Consider the following 23,678-nt stretch of genomic DNA (forward strand, 5'->3'; position numbering starts at 1 on the left):
CTTTGGAAGTAGTCTGATCACTGTAACTCAGGTATGACTGGTACTTCAGTCAATTCAGGCCACGACAACCAAACACCACAGGCTGGTGGTTTACAGTCAATGGCAATGTTTGGCTCATAGTTCTGAGGATTGGGAAGGCCCAGGCCAAGGTGCTGGCATGCTCTGTCTGGTAAGAACCTGCTCTCTTGTGTACAGATGATGTCTTTTCCTGAGAGAAAGGGTGGTAGAAGGGTAAAGGGTTCTTAAAGCCATTTTCATAAAGGATATTCATTCCATTTATAGGGAACCTTAACTCATGATCTCATCTAAACCTAATTCCCCTCTGAAGTCCCCATCAACGGAAACTATCATCCTGGGGGTTAGAGTTTGAACTTTAGAATTGTAGAGGGATACAAACAGTCAGACCACAGCAATTAGTATTATTTTCAACATCATGATGCATGAAAACTTACAGGGACAACTTAGTAGCATCAGCATCAAAACTCGCTGATGCTCTGCCCCATGGCAGAAATAAAACCTTTGTGTTAAATAGGCATCTTTTAGCTGAAGACCTCACATTTTCATTAAATGCGCAAGTCCTGCAGGCATTACCCCTGATACCTTGCAAAATCATAAGGGAGGTCAGATCAAAAAGAATGGCTCATAAATGGCAATAAAACTTCACTGGAAAGCAAAGCCGTGCCTATGTGGGATTAGTTTGTTTATTTTTTCCCTTCTATAAAGGTGTGCTTGATAAACATTCATTCACCTAATAAATGTCTACGGAAAATATTTTTACTATTCTTGCAATCGTTGAGAAAATAGTAGAATCAACATAAATAGTAGATACAGACATAGCAAAGAAAATACAAATAACAATGTACTTCAGAAATAGCTGAAGAAATAAAATGCTACAAATTTAGTTAAAGCTCAGCTTGAACCATTTTTCCCCACCTCTGTCTCCATCTTTCTTGAGGAGTACACACACACACACACACACACACACACACATCTTCATCTCAAGTAGCCACTAGCTAGAATTGGAATAGTATCTCTTCCAACCTTTTCTTTTCTTTGGCTCTTCATTTATTCAAGTTCTATGCATAATTCCCAAGCAATGTTTCCATGCGAGGTCTTCCCAGCCACTGTTCTGAGGCTCCATGGCGTGTTTGGACTTCAAATTGCTAAGCGCCTTGGTCTGCTTGAACTGCTACCCCAGTGTACCACACACTGGGAGACTAAACAGCAAACACTGACATTCACTCCCTCCCCGTTTCTTCCTGATGGCTCACCAGAAGAGAGACCAAGATGTGTGCCTAAGATGTGTACTTTCATCTTTGAAGACTCTTGGTGCGCATCTTTTTAGCACGTTCTCTAGAACACGGACCTTCCTGGAACATGTCAATCAAATCCAGCCACACTGACCTTTCTCCCAAATCATTCCACAGTACCTCATCAGAATGCAGCATGAATGAGCCACCCTCCTCGCATCATGGGAAGCCAATCTGAAACACTGCCAGCTCAAGAACTTACCTCCCAGTCCTTCCCAGAGAAACCCACCCGCTTCTGAGAGCTCAGTGCTACGTCACTCATTTCAGGAATGGCCTTCCGCTTGTGTAGCTACCTCACACAGGCCCTTGACCGCTCCCTGGGGCCAAGCTGTGGCCAGTGACTGACCAATGAATGCAAAGATTTATACAGGCTTCTTGGCTTTGGGCAAGTCAGCAATGAGCCCTATTCCCTGTGGGAAACAAGGCCTCTGTGTTGACTGCATTTCAGTTAAACTTGTCTATTTGTTCAATTCTATTGATACTGATCCCAAGGACCTACCCAAATCAGTGTCTCTGCTCAAAGTTACTTTCTCAACTGCGCTTTTTAAGGGAGCTGAGTGATGGCAGCTGGCCCCAGGCCTCTTCTGTGGAAGCTGGTGACAAAGGGAGATCATGGATCTGGAGAACCTGATGGCCAACTGGCAGTGAAGCCCCTGCCTCTGGGAACTAGACACTGACAGAAGCATGAGGAGAGACTGCTCTCCGAGAGAAGGATGAGGCATGTCCCTCGATGCCATTAAACATGACAACCCCTTGATCTGCCCAAACCCAGGGGAAAGCAGAGGTAGCCAGCAACCCCCCACCCCCGGCCAAAGCCCCAGGCTAACAGGCTCCAGACACTTCCGCCCTTCCATCCCCTCTGTGATGCTGTCCCACCAACCCTCCAGTCACCAGATCAATGACCACGGTGTTCTCAGCATGGCAAAGTGGAACATACTGGGCCTGCTGAGAGGGTAAAGTGCTGTAGCTCCCAGTCTTACAATCTGTTCATCTCTACCAGCAGGCGCTGCAGTAGGTCAGATTGAAATGAGAGTGAAGCCTCAAGGAAGACAAAGGTGAGCTTCATCATGACAAATCTTACTCGCCCAACGAGTTCCCTAAGAAATGCTGCTGGTACACTGCGGTGGCACCTCGCATCTAGGAGACACCACCAGCCTTCTCTGACTGAAGCAGAAGTCTTAGAAATTCCCAGAACAGTCATGGAAGAAAAGGTGAAAAAGTCCCAGAGAAATGAGCTTGTGAAAATCAATACACTATGGAAAACCAGAGGGCTTTAACATGGAGAATTGAAACAAATGTCAATCAAACATCCCAGAAAGCTTTGGAGACTCTGTTTGTCAAAGCAAGAAAGAACATCTTGCTGGGCCAACATCAGCATTGCAGGAAAGCCTGTGTGGCAGCTGCCCTCTAGAGCCCAGACTGACTGTCAGAAATGCCGATACAGAACTGTGCTCCTGAATATCAATGGAGAAGAATGGCTCCAGATACTAGAAGTCAAATGTCAAAGCGCAAGAGTTAGAATGAAGGTGGATGTACCGTCCTAGCCTCTCATCTAGAAGTCAATTTAGAAGTCAAAAATAAAAGAGAGATGATTATAAAATAGATCTCATTGGGATTCAAACTACATTTTAAAGGAATCCTGGAATCAAAAGAGGAATCATAATTCATAAGGGTAAATAGAAAATATTTCAAATAAAAATGCTAAAAACTATGTCGAAACATGGAGAACTTTTAAGTGTTATGTATTTAAAGGTTTAAAAAGGGAACATCAATAAAGTAGATATCTGTGTGAACAAACTAGAGTAATACCCCAAGTAAAACTAAAAGAAAATAAGGTTTATATGCAGAAAACAATAATTTTTTTTTATTTCAGCAAGGAAACACAAAAGCCAAAAGTTGATTCTTGGAAAGGATAAATAAACTTGTGACAATATTCATCCAGGAAGGGGAGGAGAAGCAGGATGAGGCAGAGTTAGTCCAAAATAAAAAAAAAAAAAACTGGGGACTTACACTTTTATGCCAATGCCAAAGTTTAAGTGAAGTGTGCATAGCCCTTCAAAAGACAGTCTAACAAAACCAACAAATAATTTTGATGAATTTATCTTCCTGTGAAGACTATTCCAGGCCCAGATAGCTTTCAACAGAAAGTTCAGCAAATATTTCCCAAAATATTTCAGATAATAGAAGACAAAAATTACTATTCAAGCCCAGAACTTGGATGCACTCTGACCCCTGAACTCAATTGAGCCTGTAAAACAAAATTACAGAACAAGCTGGTGTTTAAGCAAAAATTCAACCATCCTAAAAATATGGTATTCCAGATTTTCTAATGCATACCATATATGCACTAGATATATAGATGATAGATAGATAAACAGACAGATAGATAGATGCATCACACACTTTACGGACAAGATAGACTTATATCTGGAGTCAAGATTGGTTTAGCATTAAAAATCTAATTCATGTAGTTCACCACTTTAATAGAATAAGGAAACAAAATCCATATGAACAGAATAGAGAAAAAACAATCTGGTGAAATTCTATAATTATTTATGATGAAAAGTCACTTACAGGGAACCTTGAATAGAGTCTCCTTTGCTCTCCCAGTAGGAATCAGTGGAAAGCCCTGGATGCCCATCCCCCGCGGTGGTGGCAGCAGAACACCTCCTCCCCAGCTCATGTTCTACCCAGCACCGGTGCTTGGCCAGTGGGTACATGTATGGGGAAATAGCATTCCATTTTGTTGTTATTGTTAAGGATGTTATACAGAAGAGTTACCGTTTCATAAGTCAGGTGATGAGCACATTTCTTTATTTGAACAATGTCACCCCTTCCTGCACTTTCTCCCCAATCCCTCTGTTTCTTCCTCCTGTCCCTGCCTACAGCTATATAGTTCATTTTCCACATCAGTGCAGACTACACAGTGACTGCCTTTGCTCACCCTTCCCCCCTCTGTTTCTGCATACCCCTCTTTGCCACTCCTTTTACATCATACACCACAATCAAGACACCTAAAGGTGAAAGGCAAAATTAAAATTGGTTTGGAAGATAAGATCATATGATATCTCCATCCTTTGAAATGTCTCCATCCTTTGAAATGTCTCCATGACAATTTTAGGGGTAGGAAACAAACGTCTTCAACAAGACCAAAAATCAAGAGCTATAATGACAGAGGGGAAAACAGATGATGTCAAATTCTGGTAATAGCCAAGTCTTCATCCCAGCTCTCATCTAGTTCCAAGTTTCTTCTCATGCCCCATGCATCTTGAAGCGTGTTCTTTTGATCCAAGTTCCAAAGTGATCCATGCAATAGCTTGGATCTGAAATGTCCCCTGAAGACTTGTGTATAGTAGGCTGATCACCAGCCTTGGCACTGTGAGGAACACGGGAGCCTTTAGAAGCGGGGCCCAGTGGGAGGAAGTTAGGTCTTTGGGAGCATGCACTGAGAGGTGCAGCACAAGCTCCCACAGTTAGGTGGCACTCCAGGCCCAGAACCACGGGGCCAACCAAGGACTGAAACCATGAGCCCTAATAAACCTACTCTCTTTTAAAGCCGGGTACCTCAGCCATCTTGCCACAGTGACATAGAGCTGCCTGACGCATCCTTCTATTGTAATGTCAATGACACGAGTTTGAGTTCCCTTGTGGCAGGATTATTGATATTTTATTCTTGGAAATAGAGCAAACTGCGTGGCAGACAGATGCGCAGTAAATACATGGCGAATTGAAGGAATTGGACGGATGGACCTGATGGTGTGGCCTTTGTCTGCTAGTTAGGAGGAGCGTTCATAAGAGCCTGAGGTTATCTTCCTGCACGTGGCCCCGTGGAACACTTGGGAACTCCTTTCTACATGAAGTCAGAGGCCCGTGTACACACAAGCCAGGGCACGACTTGCAAACAGGACTGACTGCCTGGTGGCCAAACCTTTGTGTCGGAATGCTTCTGGCAAAAAACACAAGTGAAGCTTATAGGGAAGGGTGCTTTTCTGTTGCAGTTCTCCGGGCTTCCGTGGAAGAGGCTGAGCCAGACACCGTGCGCATCATCATTCTCCTGCGAGCACTGGGACACCGCCAGATTGTTGCATTTAATTGGGCAACAGCTGGTGATAATTTTCGGTGTATGGAGTGAGGGATTTATTGACTGATTCACTCTTTCCATCGTCTTTCATTATCTTTGTTTTTACCCTTTCCGCTTTTGTAACAGGCTATTCAGGAGTGAGAGGCTGAGGAGACAAGAATCCCGGCGGAGAAAGAATCTGAGATTTGCAGGCTGGACCACTCAAGGGGTTGTCTCGGGAAAGCTTTTGTCAGGATGACATGGATTTCTAAATGTTTCCGCTCAGAGGTACATCAGGAATTCAGTCATTCAATGTCACACACTTGGAGCTCTTCATCCAGGCACAGAGAGGTGCACAAGCTCACTGAGATCACCCAGCATGCTACTTGCTGAGGGTACACCTGCTCTAGGCTGACTCCTAGTTCTTTCCTTGGTATGGGGGTTTTTCTTAACTCCACTCCTCAGACTTCTAAACACCCTCTCCAAAAGAATAGGAAACCTAAGAGAAAATCAGAGCCATAAACAATGATGTTAAATTCTAAATTCTTCCACTCACCAATTCAGTGACCTGGGCAGAGGGGTCTGAAAACAACACAAAACACACACATCTCCTAGAACAGGAGTGAGCCTTTCCTCCTGAGATTCATTTAGCTCATTGTAAAGCATTAGCACAAGGTTGTCCTATTATTGGACGTGCTGGGGTAGAGCCCTTGGCATCGTTGATGCTTGATCCAGGAGACAGGAAAGGTCGGAGCTGAGGTCATCCTCCTCCAGGGCCATGGAACACCTTCACCGCAAAGGTCCCATCAGAGGGGCGGAAAGCATGGCTTCGACTCTCGACTCCCTCCTTCCTTCAGCATTGCCCCAAATTTTATTTCACTCCAAACTATCTTATGCACACTGGCAGGAGATGCACAGGTGGACGATAAGTAGGCATTGGGACAATAAAAGGAGATGGTATATAAAAATTTCAAAGCAGCAACCCTGTTCTGGTGTCCATAGGACAGGATGAGTTCTAGCCCTGGCCCCTGAGCTGTCATTCCCATTCAGCCCTGGCAGATTCCGGGGCTGCTGGGGCTGAGCAGGGAGCTGAGGCTGCCCCTGCAGCTCTGCCTGTACACAGCGGTGGTGGCAGGAGGTGGATGTGACAGGAGACCTCAATTCCCTACCTTGTCTTCCTCCACAGCTGCTAGCGAGTGGCATCGGCACACTGGCCCAGACAGTGGGAGATCTTTGCCTGTGCGACCAGCTGCTCAGCGCTGGGAGAATGTACAGAAACCACAGCAAACGTCCCAAGCCACAGCTGTTCCTGGCTGGGTCCTCTCCACCTGATTCTGTGGAAGGAAGAAGCCCTGGGTAGGAGCAGGGTGGGAGAAAAACAAGGAAAACTGCGATGAGAACGTACCCATCAGCCATCCAGGGAGAGTGGCCTGGGTCTGGCAAGAAGCCAGGGAAGTTCAGCAACCTGTATGTGATGAGAGGGAGAGCAGCCTTCCATGCATGCCCGCGGATGTTCTTAGAGAAAAGAAACCAAGACAGAAGTTTAGACAACAAAGGACTTGGAGCAATTGGTATTTTCTCTTATAGCTGATACAAATCTTCAACTGTATATATGCCCTTTCTGCTCTGATTGCAAGAATGCTCACATTTTAACAAGCAGTTCAATTCCATTCAGCGAACGGGCTTTCCTGGCACACTACTGCCTAACTCTCCCTCTAGTTTCAACACGCATGTTTTCTGTATTGGACCCTTCAGACTTTCTTGGGAAATCCATCTCTGCATTGCCATTGTATTTGGGTTGTGATCTTACAAGTGATATCAAAAGCTCTGGCAACAAAAATAAGGTAAAAATTCTATGTGAAGGCCAAAAGGATTTGAGATTTAAAAGAAAAAATACTTACAACTGGTACAAATGGAACTGCCCCCCCCCCCAGGGACCCAGGTGGGACTTTCAGGGAACTAAGTCACCTCTCATGTCCTGGCTGACACAGTAATGACAGAGGACCGAGCCTCTCACCTCCCTTGAGCCCAGTTGCTCAGCCTCCTTTTTACAAGGCGGAAAGGCATCACAGCTCATAGACAGAATCCCTACTGAATAGGAGAAGTAATTATTTGAAGTTGGTGGAGCTCATGTGCGCCTCCCAGGAAGAGGGCTGGAGTCGGGATGGGAGTTTGTGGCCAGAGGATGCTACCCTACAATTGAGACTCAGCGAGAAATGAGGCACCGCCGGCTCACCCAGGAGTAAATGGAGGGTCCAGGGATTCTGTTATTCAAATGAGGTAAGACTTGGCTTGGGAGTTGGCAATTGAAACGGGGAGAGAGGGGGGAAAAAATTGAGCTTCCGCTTGATTGAACTCAAAAGATCTGCAAGGAGCAGAAAGAGGGTTTTACCCTGACAGTGCAGGACAAAGCTAGCCACCAGCACAGAGTGCAGACCCCCCGGGGCCTTCCTGAGAGGAATCACACCCCCAGCCCCTTCACAGACATCGCAGATGCAAGGCAGGCAGCCTGGCTGCCCGATAACCGCTCTGGATACTATGACGAGTGGTGCAGCGGGGCAGGGGCAGGGCTGGATCAGAAGAGAAGGACATGTGTAATTAGGTTTCATTCCACTACCCAGTTGTGCACTGTGCAAATAACATTCCAGCACGGAGACATGGTTTGGCCATGAGTGCAGTTTACTCAGAACACGCATCACGCATCCACACCATGGAGTGCCCCTGGGGCTGGGAGAGCTGCAAATATCCCCGCGTCTTCACGTTGCTCGCCGTGGATCTATCAAGGATCCCATCTGGCTTGGTCTGTGGAACTGAACAAGAAATTGGTGACATTTTACTTCACAGCCACCTTAGGGCAAGACTTCTAGAATTTCTGCAATTGGCAAACTGGAGACCCATAAAGATCTGTTGCTATTTCCAGTCCCAAAATCAATGATCAATTTGCCAATCAAGAAGCAGGTATGTAAGTAAGAATGAATGTGTGCTTTCATGTGTATGTGTGTCCATGTATGCGTGTGCATGTGTGTATACGCATAACGTATGTATCTATATGTTTGATCCCTTTTGGAAATGGACTCTTGAGTGACCTTACCAGCCTTTCAACTCCTCAACATCCCACAGGGTCCCTCCACCATGGGTCTGAGGCTGGGAGAGGTGAAGATCTTTGACTGGAAGTCCCACCAATGGAGGAAGAAATGAAAGCCAGCTTTGGACAGCCTCACTCACTTCTGTGTTCCTATGATCAGTTTAGTCTTCAGGCCTGTAGACCCTCCAGCTCCCGCTGCTGCTCTGGTGGCCAGCTATGCTTCATGAGGACTGTGTAGCTGGTGATGCTGTATCTCTGGGGTCAGATCCATTTCCTAAGATATGGGAGACAGGGAGTAACAGTAAAGTTTTGGGTCACTCCAGATGGGCAGAAGTAGAATGCATAAAATATGATGAATTAGAATTGGGACTCACGAACTGGAGACCATTGGGTTGGCAAATGTGGTTAGCCAATGCCAATGCCATATTGTACTTAACAATGGCCAGTTCAGACCAGCTCTGAGCTCTGTAAGTCCCATCTACACCCTCTTCCTTCTATCCAATTCCCCTTTTCTGGAATCCTGGATTTGAAGGTATTTGAGTTCTGCCCTTGATTAATTTCATATTAATTTCTTTGTGATTATTTTATGGCATACTTAATACGATTAGAACAATATGCTTCAGATCAGAAGAGTGCTTGTCTGGGTGAAACAGGATAGTGTTCACCTATACAAAAGTAGTTTGCAAAAGTCAGGCCGGGTACAATTGCCTGCCATGATTTTGTTTACACCATACACTCAAACCACAATCAAGAGAGCTGGTTTTAAAGCAAACAGAATATCGCCCCGTAGGAACCATGGGAAGGAAATGTTAGCTCTTTCATTTCTCAGTCCTGCAGCAACAGCTCAGGGCTGGGTTCTTGGTGTTTGAATGAGAGTCCCTGAGTCAGGACTACCCCTGCCAGGTTGATGCTGCGGGGACCAGGCCCCTGTGGCTCCCATGGCCCTGTGGACAGGCTCTCGCCAAGGCAAGTCTGACCGCACCCGTTGAGTCTTTGCTCCGTGTCAGCTCTCATCCTCAGGAATAAGCGTCGTCCCTCACACGTGTGCTCTGCTCCGAGTGCACCACGCACCACAAGGCCTTCGTGCCTCCATGTGGTCCCCTCTCCCAAAGTCTGGGTAGCACTTCCTTACTTTCTCTGACAGAGATCAACATGGCAGAAGTGATGGAATGAAAGAGGGAGTCGAAGACCAGTCCCTGAACATGGAAGTCATCTCAATTTATAGAAGAGATGGTGTCTTCCATCTTGGATACTAGCACTGTCCATTCTCTCTTCCTCTCTCTCCTTCTCCTTACTGAGGAGAAGCAAGCTACCATGCTGTGAGAAGCGTTGTAAACAGGCACATGAGTGAAGATACTGTTCTCTCTCTCTCTCTCCCTCCCCTCTTTCTCTTTCATCAATAACCAAAAAGAACCCAACCAAGCAGCAAGAGTGAGCTTGTTCTTGAGATGTCCGTGGCCCCATGAGAGACCCCGAGCCTTGAAGGCCTAAGTCATTCCAATGGCCAGCATGAGTCATTCCCAGTAAGTGTTTGCTGTTTTCCAACATGACCCATCAGAGTGATTGGTTACATAGCCATAGACAATTTCTGCAGATTCAGCAATGGGTAACACTGACGTAACAGGTTGTCCAGCTTTAAAGTGTAGAAATGTGTCTCACATTGGGGCACTCGAATTTGATGAGTGGCTCAGCAGTGCTCCTGTTCTGCAGGCCCCCACCAGCTCAGGGTATTACCCTCTGGGATGGCGGGGCTTGTCCCAGCCTTACTGCCAGAGATAAGATCCAGAGAGTAGCCTTTATCCTGTTTTTAGACTGTGTATGGCACCGTTGGGGTACCTCTGCACACAGCTCACACTGAGGGCTGACACTGCACAGTTCCAATGGGCCTGGTCTGCTTACATGGCCCCAGGTCCATGCATGCTCACAGGCTGATTCTAAGCCGCATGGGCCAGAACCATGGCCTCCATGTAACTGATCACCCTGAAGGAAGATGCATAACAATGAAGCTAGAAGCAGTGAGACCAGATGGAGCCATCTTGACTTCCACGACTCTGAACAGTCCCTAGAGAACTGGGCCTTGCCGCCCTCTCTGATCATGCAGGCAAATTCTCCCAGCAGGTCTTCTGCTGTGAAAAGGTAGGACTGGCAAAGACAGTCCTTTCCTAAATCTGCTAAATCCACTCAGCAGGCAGCAAGGAGAGAAAACTCAGGTGACGTTGCAGAACGATCTAAGTAGCACTTGAATATAGCATATATCACTTCTACCCAAACACCATCGTTTGCCCCTAAAGCAGCCAGGGAAAATGAATTTTTGTCTATTTGTGTAGCCTACAAGGAAAGAAGTGTAAGTAGTCGTGAGCATCTGCTTTCTCTATCAAAGAAGAAAATTTTCTACTTGTTGTTTCATTGAATATATATATCCATATACATATATGGATATACATGTGTGTGTGTGTATATGTTCGTGTGTATGTAGAGGTGTGTGTCTGTCTGTGTATAATTTACCCCTGTGACTGGAATGCACTCAATTATCTTTGAGAAGGAAGGAAGGAAAAGGAAGGATTGAAGGAGAGGCATGTGTTTTGATCAGAGTGAAGTTGAGTTTTCAACTGTAAATGACTCAAGTCACAATATGATTTGAGTGACTGTTCCTACAAAGTTTCTTTAACAAATAATGAAAATCTAGCTCATGGATTGGGAGAAGATCTTCACTAGCCATACAACGGACAAGGGTCTCATATCTAAAATATACTTGGAACTCAAAAAATTAAATCCCCCTACAACAAATCTTTAAAGAAACAACTGCCCAATAAATAAGTGAGTGAAAGACTTAAAGAGAAACTTCTCTGAAAAAGAAAGAAGGATGGCCAATAGACACATGAAGAAATGCTCAACCTCTCTAGCCATAAAAGAAATGCAAATCAAAACAACATTGAGATACCACCTCACCCCAGGTAGAATGGCTATAACCAAGAACTCTAATAACAACAGATGCTGGAGGGGATGTGGACAGAAGGGAACCTTACTGCATTGTTGGTGGGAGTGTAAACTTGTTCAATCACTTTGGAAAGCAGTATGGAGGTTCCTCAAAGACTCTACATAGAGCTCCCCTATGACCAAGCAATCCCACTTTTGGGCATTTACCCAAATGATCTCAAACAAGACCACACTAAAGCTACCAGCACGACTATGTTTATTGCAGCCTTATTAACCATAGCTAAGATATGGAACCAACCCAGATGCCCCTCAGTAGATGAATGGATCAAGAAAATGTGGTATATATACACAATGGAATTCTATGCCTCCATCAGAAAGAATGACATTGTCCCATTTGTTAGGAAATGGAAAGACTTGGAAAAAATTATATTAAGTGAAGTAAGCCAAGCCCAAAGAAACATAGGTCCCATGGTTTCCCTTATTTGCAATAACTAGTATATGTCTGAGTCAAGCAGAAAAGGTCAGTTAAGTTGATGTTAGGGAAATGAACCCTAGGATATGTATTCAAATGTTTTTTTTTTTCATGCGATTGTTTCTAACACATTTATAAGATGATTTGTTTGTTGCTTTGTATGTCCCTCCCCACGGTATAACCCCTGCTTTTACTGTATTTGATGTTGTTATAATTTGTGGAGGGGAAGGGAAAAAACAAATCGTTTAAATAGGGATACAGGTGGACCCATTGCAACAATGAGATGTACAAGTTGTTACCTGATGTACAAGTCATTATGTCGAAAACGAACTTTACAACTTTGGTAGAGGGGGAGGAGGGTTGGGTGGGGGCGTGGGGGGAGGATGGGATGAGAAGGGGAAACAAAGGAGGAGGCTACAATGCTTGATAAGAAATGTACTCATTATCTTGCTCATGTAATTTTAGCCCCTCTGTACAGTATTTTCACAATAAAAAAAAACTAATAATGAAAATCTGACTGCAGGAGTTACTACTTCCATCCTAATAAAGGAAGACAAGTAATCAAAAATTAAAGCCCATTTAAAGGTTCTTTAACTCATAGAAAATAAAATGTTAGCAGATATAAAAAATGACATCTGGTCTACCACACACACACACACACACACACACACACACACACACACACACACACACACCACACACACACACACACACCACACACACACACACACTATATACATGTATGTATACACACACACATATGCATTGGTCCAGCCTACATGTGCATAATGACTGCCATTGGTAGCATTCATGCTAAGGTTCATAAAGCGTGTACCCATTGGCTTCTTGTTTAGATTTTGTTTACTTTTCTTTAATTAACAAATTAATTTTTGACACATGTGCACCATTTTGAGTAATAGTGACAATGTTTAGATTCATAGAGGTTCACAGTACACTGGGCAGGCAAATGTGGGCATCAGGTTTACTAAAGGGGATGACTGATGTGTGAAGTGCAGAAACAGTAATTCCATGACTTGGATCAGAAAAGGCATCATAGTGATCGCAACTCACACATAAAGTCATGGAGGATAAAGTGATATTCACCACAGTCTTCAGAGAAGGAAAGAATAAGAGGCAAGGAGGAAAATGCATTAAAGAATCAGAGCAAACAAGTACAGCAGAGGGACATGCATGAAATAATATGGTTCTCTGATAGAACTGTGGGCCAGGCAGTATGTCTCCGCTACCCGAGTGTGTGTAGACTCCTCACCTCCAGCTGTGTGAATGGCACTCATCTCTACCCTGAGGAAAGGAGTTAATGGACAGAGGGCTTCTACATTTTGCTGGATAATGGGACTCCTTGTGCTTTGGGTGCTTAGTTTCATTCCAGAGTAAAGACATATTCCTAACAATGACAGATGGCATTTCCCATTCTTATTGCTTATCTCTTTATATATTGCTTATCTCTTACTCTCTTTATATACATAGGCCATTCTTTTCTTTATTTTCCCCTTTAGAAGAAAAAACTCATCTTGCACAAAAACATCATCTTTGTTATCTTTATATGTCCTGGTTGTCCATGGTGATTTTAATGTACCATTTAAAAGTGACAGTATGTTTTAATAGCATAGTATGCCTTTTGCTCTTGCAAAAACATCACATTATTCAATGTATACAACTGCAAAAGGATATGACTCTTATATAATTTGTGTGTCCTGATGGTGTGTTATTAATGTGTGCACTTTATAAGGGTATAATTTTGTAAGCAATTTTCCATAAAATTGTTATAAGTGTTATAAATTTGAGATAATTTGGCACAATATTCATTTAACCAAATTACATCACTAATAACATCTCTTCATTTGTAAATACCAGTTCAGACTGACATTACAAATTTGGGTACGACATTGAGCTTTGTGGACTCATTCAGATATTGCTGTGTAATTTAGGATGAGGAAAAACCTCTACTCCCATAAATAAGCCAGCTTTGTTCCTCTGGATAGAAAAGTACTTACAAGACACTTTTGAAGCAAAAGCTACTCTATTCCATAACATATTAAAATACTAACAATGTTTGATTTTGATAAGCCATAAGGTAACACGATGTATCAACATAGTTGATAGATTGGTGCTAAGGTAGTCAAGAATTGCTTGTTGGCTTGGCTTTCTTATAGCTTTTCTGTGGCTTTGGCCAATGTTTAATACTTTAATAAATTTGAGTTTCCTCATGGATTATATGAAGATAATGATATTGGACTGGATCACAAAGCCTTTTTGGAACATCAATCCATCATCGTTGATCTTCTTTGGTAATTGATTATGGTCTATCCTTCCCTGTTAAGGTCCAAATATCTTGTCTCCTCAAATACATTACTAAGTCATCCAAGCCATGACATATGATTATCCATTCTTGCATTTCCAGAACAGCTCAGAAATCATTGCACATTAGTGACTATCACTGTGGCATCGCAGAAGTTGGTGTTTAGGCCCTGGCCCACCAATCACTATTTCAGTGTCCTTGAGGACTTTCCTTCTCCTCTGTGCAAGGTGTTCTGGTGTGGTCCTCAACTATCCTGAACCCAAATTTCCTTTTTTAATCCATATCCATAGGTGAAAATGATAATGCCAAACGTCCTAAAGGTGAGGTGGAAAAGCTCAGTGAGAGGACAGCCAAGGACATAAAGTACTGAGCAAAGTTAGATCTTCAAGAACACTGAGTACATAGCTTGGCATGGAATGAGGAGGAATACTGCAGAGCTGATACTGTGTTCAACGCATCTATGTCTCCTTCATGGAGCAATAGAAGCACCACTCAAATTCCAAATGAAAGGAAAATGGTGCTCCCATCTTATCATAAACTATGGAGCAGGGAAACACAAACCCTATAGCAAATGATGCGTTAATTCAGGGAAGGCAGAATGATGCCACAGACAGCGGCTTCAGCCCCGAGTCACCTGGAAGCAGGGATGCAATTCACCACGGGCAGAAGGCATAGAACAAAGCTCGGGGCTGTCGGAATTCTGGTGTGGTGAGGCTGCCAGGGACCCTGAAGCCAGCTGGGGGCAAAACGAATTCCCATGGTTAAGAGTAAGACACTGGTGATCTAACTTTCTTTGTGATACTGCATGGACATGTTTTCATCTCTGGAGCCCAGAGCATGGCAGACAGTGGCTAACTGGCCAGCTTCTCTCCCTCACTCAAGCTGTGATGATACACAGACAGCCTCTCTGAACAGTGAGTGAGGTTGGGGACACAGCCCCACTTGGCTAAGTTAACCCTCAGGACTAAGGAAACCAGAGCATGTAAAGGTAAGGTGGAACCTCAGACCTCTGCCTCAGGATTGCACTGCAACGCGACATTGAGTCTGTCATGGACAGTAAGACCCCATCTCCCTACTACTGAGATATTCTTTATGTTCCCAAAATATTTTCTAATTGCCAATTATGCTAGAAGGAAAAATAATAACAAGACATAGGTCTACCTTCCAAGGATGCAAATCCACTGTGGCCAGCAAGTTTGACTTGCTTCTAATAAGCCCCTTCTCTGAAATCAGAAGAAGCCAACCTCTTCTGTAAATAGCAACATTAAGACCATAGGTCCCCTCAAGAAGCAATCCAGGTCTTCAAAGAGCTCAGGACTAGATGAATGTTGGTTAATCAGACACTAAAATTATCTCAGAAATTTCCCCACCAACAGACAGTTAAGCAGAGAGTTAAAGCAGAGAAAATTATTAGGCCTATGCTACAAATAAGACACTCCCAACCCAGAGCTTGTATCGAGATCCAGACCAGCCGTGACTAGTGGGTCAGATTTTTTTCCATTGTCCTCTGAAACCACTTCTCCCAGCTTGCCACGATCAACTTCAGGTGAAAATTGTCAGAATCAAAATGGAAGCATTGTGGCCTAACATAGAGCATCATTTGAAAAATGCCCAGATATTGTGAAGAAGGCAATAGCATATCTGTAGGCCCAATAACAAAATATTCACAAAAGACACCTCTAGAACCAGAGCCTTCCATAAAGGCCACCACAACTTCACACAGACAATACTTCTATGGGAACACCTGCCCAAAGACTCTGTGTGTAACTTCTAGCTGCTGCTGGCCTTGTTGTTAATTCTTGTAGCTAATGGGTATCATCTTGAAACAGTTCGTGTAGTCTTCATTTTGCCATTAACAGCTTCCCTTTGCCTCAACTCCCTTAAATGCACTCATGGCTAATTATGTCACATATATTCCCATTTGGATCCTTCCCTGTTCCTAGTATTAAGTATTAAGACTTGGAGCCGCTCTGTGGCAGTGTTTTTCAGAGGAAGAATTCACTATTGTGCCTGAAAATATGTCTGGGGTGTCACTGGATCTTGACTTCGTAGATATTTTTCCACCATGATATAATCTCTAAGTGAGTGGAGGTCAGCGCAGTGTTAGCCAATACTTACTAAGAAGCCAAAAGTTATAAGGCAAAGAATGTTTTTCCCATAGGAGGTTGTAATCTGTGAGAACACCACCACAGAATGCAAGAGGACACACACCTGATTAGAAAGTAGTTGACGCTCCTTTGTGTGTACAGAGTATGGGCAAGGTCGGACAACTTGATGAGGCTGAGGTAAGTCTGACACAGCCAGAATATTCAGGCTTTGCCCCAGAGATAGACAATGAGAGATAGGGGAGAATGTTGCATTTCTGACAGGAGCCTTGTGAATTTGTTCTTGTCTAAGAACCAGGATGAGCCTCTGTATTCAGAAGCAGAAGGAAATCAAGAGCTACTCCAAACTCAGGCATGCCCCCCCACGAAACCATAAAACTCCACCGAAGTGGTGGAGAGGGCGCCAGTGGTTCTTGTTTGGGAGAAGGGAAGGATCTTTCATGAATGTGGACACAAAGGGCAAAGCTTACAAAGAAGTTTGAAAAGCCCCACTTAACACTCACCATATTAACCTGGGGTGTTATCGGGGTAATGTCAAGAAAGCTCTCCCAAAGGTGACAGTTCCTGCAGCTCAGAGACCAGTCACCCACAGTTCCCAAACTTGACCACACACGTAGTTCTGTGAGCAGCTCGTGGTGGCCTGACAGCCAAGCCTCACGTGTGTTTCAGAAAGAAGTTTGTGAAAACCCATGATGCAACTGCAGAAGCTAGGCTGACTGGGGCCTTCGGCTGCTCAGGCAGTGTCGAGGGCAGCTGCCCTCTAGGAACAGGAACAGGAGCTTGGGAAGTTGTCCAGGGGCTCAAAGGCTGAGCTACCCTTAGCCAGGGAAGTATGCTGTGCTTAGACGGGTACATGCTACTCCAGAGTGAAGGTTTTAATAAGGGGTGTGATTTCCACAAACCACGACTCAGCCTATGCCATAGGCCAGGAATACTGCAAGACATGGGTATGCTGAAATAAATGAACTGTTTCTGCCTTTTAATAAGAACCTAGTGTGACAAGAGACCAGCCATCAAATCTAGTGGGTTTTTTATGAGAACATATGCCTCCTTGGCAACCAGAATTCCTCTATTTTCTTTTTATTCTTTTTTGTTGCCAGTCCTAGAGCTTGAACTCAGGGCCTGGGTGCTGTCCCTGAGCTTCTTTTGCTCAAGGCTAGCGCTCTACCATCTGAGCCACAGTGCCACTTTTGGCTCTTCTGTGTATGTCGTACTGAGGAATCAAACCCAAGGCTTCATGCATGCTAGGTAAGCACTTTACCACTAAGCCATGAATAATTTCATTAGGCAGAGTGCCTGTGGTTTATGTCTGTAATCCTAGCTCCTCAGGAGGCTGAGATCCTGAGAACTGTAGTTCAAGCCAGGTAAGGACATAAGTGTCTGAAAGACTCTACCTCCAAATTAAACAACAAAAAATCAGGTCTAAGGTAACAACAAAATTAAACGAATAAATGAATAATACACTAAAAGTAAATGGTCTAAACACATTAAATAATAGATAAAGATTGAGAGAGCAACAGAAAGGGTGACATTGTCCAAAAAGAAATTTATTTTTTATAATCATAACCCTTCTGTACATCACTTTTATAATAATAATAATATTAATTTTTAAAGAAACTTGTAACTCAGGATGTGACACAATAAAATCAGGTTTTCCAAAAAGAAAAGATAGAAATTTTTAGCTCAAATTAGAAAAACAACAATGATTTGTTTATAACAATAGGTTGTAAGGTTAGGGAACTTGTGGCTAACACTGTGTAAATAAAAAGCTGGAAAGAGCATTGCTTCCATTCTATATCCAACAAAAAAAAAATCAGAAAACCTACATGTTCACATTTCCTGAATCTATCAGAGAGCTGAAGGCTCAGTATAACCATCTATTGCAAACTATAAGGAAAGGCAGGAGAGCAGGGGTGGGCATTTGCCTCCGGGATTGGATGAGCTACCAGGCAGACGAGTGGAATGAGTCTTGAACCACACTGCGGGCCATCACAGAGCTAGAGCCTGGCCATTGTGGTCACAGGTGCGTCAGGTCAAGCTCCACTGTCTTCTCTGTACCAAACCAGCACAGAAACAAGCAGCTCCCTACCATTGCTTCCACCCCATGAAGACATGTACTGGCTGCTTTCCTCACACTTTAAGCATGCCTCTACTTTTCTTACTGGACCTCAGTTTCCCTCCCTGAAGACCGTGGGCATGTGTCGCTGAGGTGAGTGTCGAGGTCCATGCATGCTGGGTTTGTGCTTCCTGCCACTCAGATACAGTCTGGTGTCTGTCTCCATCTCCACACTTACCCAACTGATAGCATCCAGCTACCTCCATGGAGCTAGATTCAGGAGCTCCTCGGAGCTCTCAGCAGCGTTTACGATTGAACACCTTAAAATAAGTTATTACTGGGGCTTCCATGATGAACTCCCCCCTCCCTCGGTTTAGCGACTTGTTCTCGGCAGAAACATGGCATTTGGGAGCTGTTTGTTCCTCTTATGTTCAGAATTTGCAGGTATGTCAAAGACCCAAGTCCTCCCAGCACTGGCTCAGGTCTCTCCTCAAAACCCAGGTATCCCTTTGCCACAGAAAAATGCTTCAGCTTCACCTTGAATTCAATATGCAGAGACAGTGTGCAGAGGATGATATTCCCCACGAATGTCATCCTCATGTAGTATTTCACCGCGCTGAAGCATCACCAGCCATCCTTGGGAATGACTTAGAAACCCAGATGGAACCTTTCAGACATTCCTTTCCTTCATTCTCTATACCTACTCTATCATAGAATTCCACTGATGTCATCTCTCCCACCTGGGCTGTGGAGCTGAGCCTTGTGGGCTCCCTTTCCCACCTCCACATCCACCTCTGCCACCTGCTAGAAAGTTCCATCCCCTCTCCCCTGCCCTTCCCATTCACAGCTCTTAAAAGAAAGCAGCATAGTTAAAGGCTCCACATGATATGAGCCCAACCTGCCCAGTACTTCAGGTCACCCCGGTTCTCCCCATTCCCAGGGCCCCAGCACCCTCTCTGTCCTAGGCCTGCTGGGACCCCTCCTTGATCATCCCTCCGGCTCTTTCTACAGACAGAAATGCCGTGGTGGTGTTTTCTCCACCTCCCCTGGAAAAACCACCTCCACCCATCATCTCTCAGCTCACAGTCCATTTTCCTAAGGGATGCAGCTCTGTCCTACCCAGGTTGAAGACACTGGCTAAACTCTGGGCTTCTTTTTCATGATAGTTTCAATTCTCCATCTGTTGTCTGCTATTTAATTATGAGCTATCACCTCATCAAGGGGGGGAATATGTCTGAATTCATTTATTTGTCACTATACCAAGTGCACAGGTAGATATTTAATAAAAATGTATTTGAATGACTGAACCATGCTGCATATATTTAATCTTAAAAGAATCAACATGTCATATTAGCAGTAACCAGGAACTGGGAGGTCTTATAACAGGTTATGTTTTCCCACTGGGTGACCTGTGAGAGGGAAAGCTGGTGTCTCCAGCATTGCCTAATAATCCTCACAGGTGACAGCAGTGCTTGTTCTAGCTGGCCTCTGAAAGCCATTCAGGTTTTTCTCATCAGCCTCAGAATAAGCTTAAAGCATGTGCATTAGGCAAGAGCAAGACTTTCCAAAGACACTGTCCAGAGAGGGTTTGAGAAGGCCCTAGAGAGTCACTTTTTCAGTCAACAGTTTCACGGAGATTCCACTGACAGGTGTGAAGCACTTAAATTCCAAAACATCTTACAACTTGGCCATGGCACAGAAAGGAAGCCAGCCCCACCAGTCCAACGCAAGTTACTTTCCAATCAGTCTCTGGATTCTCCATCAAGCCTAATCCTAGAGAAGTTCAGTCACATGATTCCAGTGAATTCACTGTATAACAATTGGTCAGTTTCATCAATGACTAAGTTGATCACTGATAAAATCATGGGGTGAGAGCTTAGTCAGTTCTGTCCACTACGATTTCCTGCGGAGAGGGAAATATATTTACGCTTCCAAAATAACACCCTTAGCCTCCCTTGGTCACTGAGCACTAAATATGTGGTCCTTGCAGCTGAAAAACTGAACTCCAATGATGTGGAGTGTAAATGGCTTTAACCCAAGTAGCCACCAGGGGCCAATGCTATAACCCCGAACTGTGCACAACCTCACAGATGGAACATGGGGAGTTTGTGGCACATAAGAAGTCCCTGTTGGTTAGCCACCCACAGCTTCCTCTCTCAGGAATTCCCCACATGATCTCTGCAAGTCTGCGCATCCCTCCAATCCCCTGCTCCCCTGACTGCATCCTGAGAATCAGGCTGTAGGAAGTCGGGCACAGGAGGGCTCGGATGAGAACTGAGGCCTTGCACCTCTGTGAGACCCAAGGACAGCAGGCAAGCATGTCTGGCCATCAACCAACGCTTCCCTGCCTCCACTCTGTGGACCAGGAAGACAGGAGGAGGCATCTTGACTTCTGAAGAAGACCATGAGCCTCACTTACGACCTTCTGCCTCTCTGTGACATTCCCTCCTAGACGAGCGCTCCTTTACTTCTTTCTGAAACTGGGCTCGCTGGCCAGCTTCGTTTTTCACTTATAGATGGTCCTTGTGGCTTCAAGTGGGAGCAAAACTAGTTAACAGTGCAAGACTCTTTTACAGGATGTAAGTTAAGTCCATTAGGGTTGTTTGTGTGTTAAATAAACCTGAGAGATGCATATGTGTCATATGAAATACACAAGCACACAACTCAATCACCTAAGCAACATACATGAGGTCAGTGTCCTAGGCCCAGTATTTAACTCAAGCAGTACAACCACACATACAACACACAAACATACACACAACTCCACCACCGGAACACTCACACCCACGCCACCCACTCCACCTCCTACAAACACATACTGCATTCCTACACAATGTACACATGTCATCATACCACAGAACTACACCTCTTATACCCACACACACCTCTACACACAATGCCTCCTACACATGTATCACACACACACACACACACACACACACACATTCACAGATTATTGGGCCATGCTTTTGAAAGTTTTTATCTTGACCCTGGACCCTTTTGCTTTCCATCTGTCTGTCTGCATGTCTGTCTGTCTCCCTCTCCCTCTCCCTTTCCTTCTCTCTTCTCCCTCCCTCCCTCTCCCTCTCTCTCCCCCACTCCCTCCCTCTCTCCCTGACTGCCAAGAAGCTCACAGCCACCTACTGCCAGCCCCTCGCAGCCTCAGGCTCTGCTTCACCCCAGACCCACAGTGCTGGAGCTGAGACCATGGACTCAAGCATCTGGAATCAGCAGCCAATCAATCTTTCCTACCTTAAGTTGATTACATCAGCTCTTTTGTCACAGGCTCTGTTATGGTTCAAAGAGTCCTCATTGTTCCTGGAAGGAGGGGATCTCAACATTGAAAAGGAAGAGGCCAGAACAGGAAACTCACCTGCCCGCCTGGGCTGTTAAAACCTGTGCACCTGCCCCACTCTGCCCAGGAGGAGCTGGATCTTTCCCTGGCATCCACAGCCTTTGAGAGTCTGGACCTCTGCCACCCACTGTCCTCTCCTCTCCCCTCCCCTCTGCTACCCACTCTCCTCTCCTCCCCTCCCCTCTCTCCTCTCCCTGTCTACCACCCACTCTCCTCTCCTCCTCTCCCCTTCTACCACCTTCTCTCCTCTCTTCCTCTCCCTTCTGTGCACCAGACTTGTGGCTACCCGAACCATCAGGACCCTCTGATCTTTGGAGTTTGCTCCTTCCTGCTCCCCTGGCTGGCTCTGGCTGCCCTCCCACCACCACTACCATACAGATGCGCGCCTGGCCAGCTGACCTCCCGCTGCTGTCTGAAAAGTTGCTTGGCCATGGCTGTCTCTGGGGAGCCCCCGAGGCCCGCAGAGCGGAGCTGCTCTTTCCCTGGCTCTCACTGCCCTCTGGGCCAGGCCTGGGCTGGCATCGGGCTGTTTCGCCTTCCTGTCCAGCCGGGGCTCTCTGCAGGCGAGCAAGCTGTCCCCTGCCTGTGGCCTGGGGTGGGGAGCACAGTGTCCTCCACTGAGGACAAGTGTCACAGTGCCAGCCCTGCATCCTGTCCACAGCACACGCCCCTCTGCGTCCTTTAGGTCGCTGTTGTCTTAGAACTTGGAGAAAACAAATCTGAACACTAAAGAGGCTAGAACGTTGCTGTCCCCTCAGCCGCTCCTGGGGGGAGGAGGGGGTTAAATCCACAGGGAGGCAGAGGGGGCAGGAACCTCCAGCTGTAATCAGAGTACTGCCCGGTGTCCCTGGGGCCCCCCACCTTTCCTGGGGGCCCAGAGATTTCCATTTTTTAAGTGGCACCAACACATCCCGTTCCTTGTTCTCATTCTCATTTTCCCCATAGATGTTCAAAAAGGCTATAGGCAGAGAACCTCACACATCATCGCTCTGCGGCTCTGCGGCAGGTGCTTGTGCTCACCGTGAGCCCTGTTGTAAGTCTGAATGCAGTAAACGTCAGGAGGTACAACCCAGAGAAATACTTATCCTCGGGGGCTCTCGACAATCCACAGGAGGGTGAGGAGCTCCTGTGACCAGAACTCTGGAGAATGGGTGCCCTGGAGACATTGGGCATGGCGGGCAGACCAGGGTGGGTCCCAAGCTTTAGACACTAGCCTGTTGCTGGGTGGTGACTGTTGCGGAATGGCCACACAGAGCAACAAGGACCCTGCCAGCAGTTCCCACACCGAGGACCTGCAGGGAGTGGAACAAAACCAGCTGTTAAGAGATCAAAAGGGACCAGTGCAGTAACACACATCTGTAATCCCAGCTACACAGGAAGGATAGGTTGAAGAATCATGGTCTGAGGCTGGCCAGGGGGAAAATCACATATGAGAGTCTGTTGGAAAAATAAATGAAGAAAGCAAAACTACCTTCAAAGCATGACTCAAGTGGTCGATGACATGAGCCTGAGATCAAAGCCGGGTACCATTAGGAAAAAGCTAAAGACAAGAAAGCACAAGGAAGGAGGAAAGGAGGCCTTGGAGAAGGGAAAGGTCGATCTGTAATCCTGCCTTACTTGGGAATCCAGAGTGGATGCTTAGCCATCTCCAGGAGCCGGTCGTTGACATTCTGACAGCAGTGTTGCCTTCTTGTTGAAGATCCAGACTGCCAGCTGCCTTTGCTGTGTCAAATAACCCTGAGCCGGGAAGGGGGTCTGGAGGAAGAGTCATCCATATCCGGGAAGGATCTTTCAGAAAGCCTGTGTGCCTGGCAACAGGAGGGAGGCAGGACCCATTTGCTTCTGGGACTCAGATGGCTTGTCATCAATCCCCACCAAACACAGCAATTTCCCCAAGCTGCCTCGAGGGTCCTAACACATTAGTCTGTCAGATTTCACTGAAAATGTCAGTAAGATGACGATCCTCCGAGGCCTATGT

General features: G+C 45.5%; 1 long non-coding RNA gene across 3 annotated transcripts; it reads right to left on the minus strand.

Annotated features, from left to right (window-relative positions):
• Nucleotides 1–6,547: 6,547 nt before the first annotated feature.
• On the minus strand, nt 6,548–21,879 carry LOC122108839. Of its 3 annotated transcripts, none has more exons than XR_006147634.1 (6): nt 21,598–21,879; nt 20,081–20,248; nt 9,438–9,592; nt 8,596–8,729; nt 7,988–8,180; nt 6,548–6,885 (listed from the first exon to the last, which is right to left on the minus strand). It is a non-coding gene; the product is annotated as an uncharacterized LOC122108839 (long non-coding RNA). The 3 variants fall into 3 exon arrangements; XR_006147635.1 differs by lacking the exon at nt 20,081–20,248 and having other exon boundaries at nt 6,551–6,704; nt 6,776–6,885; XR_006147633.1 differs by lacking the exon at nt 20,081–20,248 and having other exon boundaries at nt 6,550–6,885.
• Nucleotides 21,880–23,678: the final 1,799 nt, after the last annotated feature.

Source organism: Dipodomys spectabilis, unplaced genomic scaffold, assembly GCF_019054845.1.
Source record: "Dipodomys spectabilis isolate Male_0828 unplaced genomic scaffold, ASM1905484v1 ptg000066l, whole genome shotgun sequence".
In the NCBI taxonomy this organism is placed as follows: Eukaryota; Metazoa; Chordata; class Mammalia; order Rodentia; family Heteromyidae; genus Dipodomys; species Dipodomys spectabilis.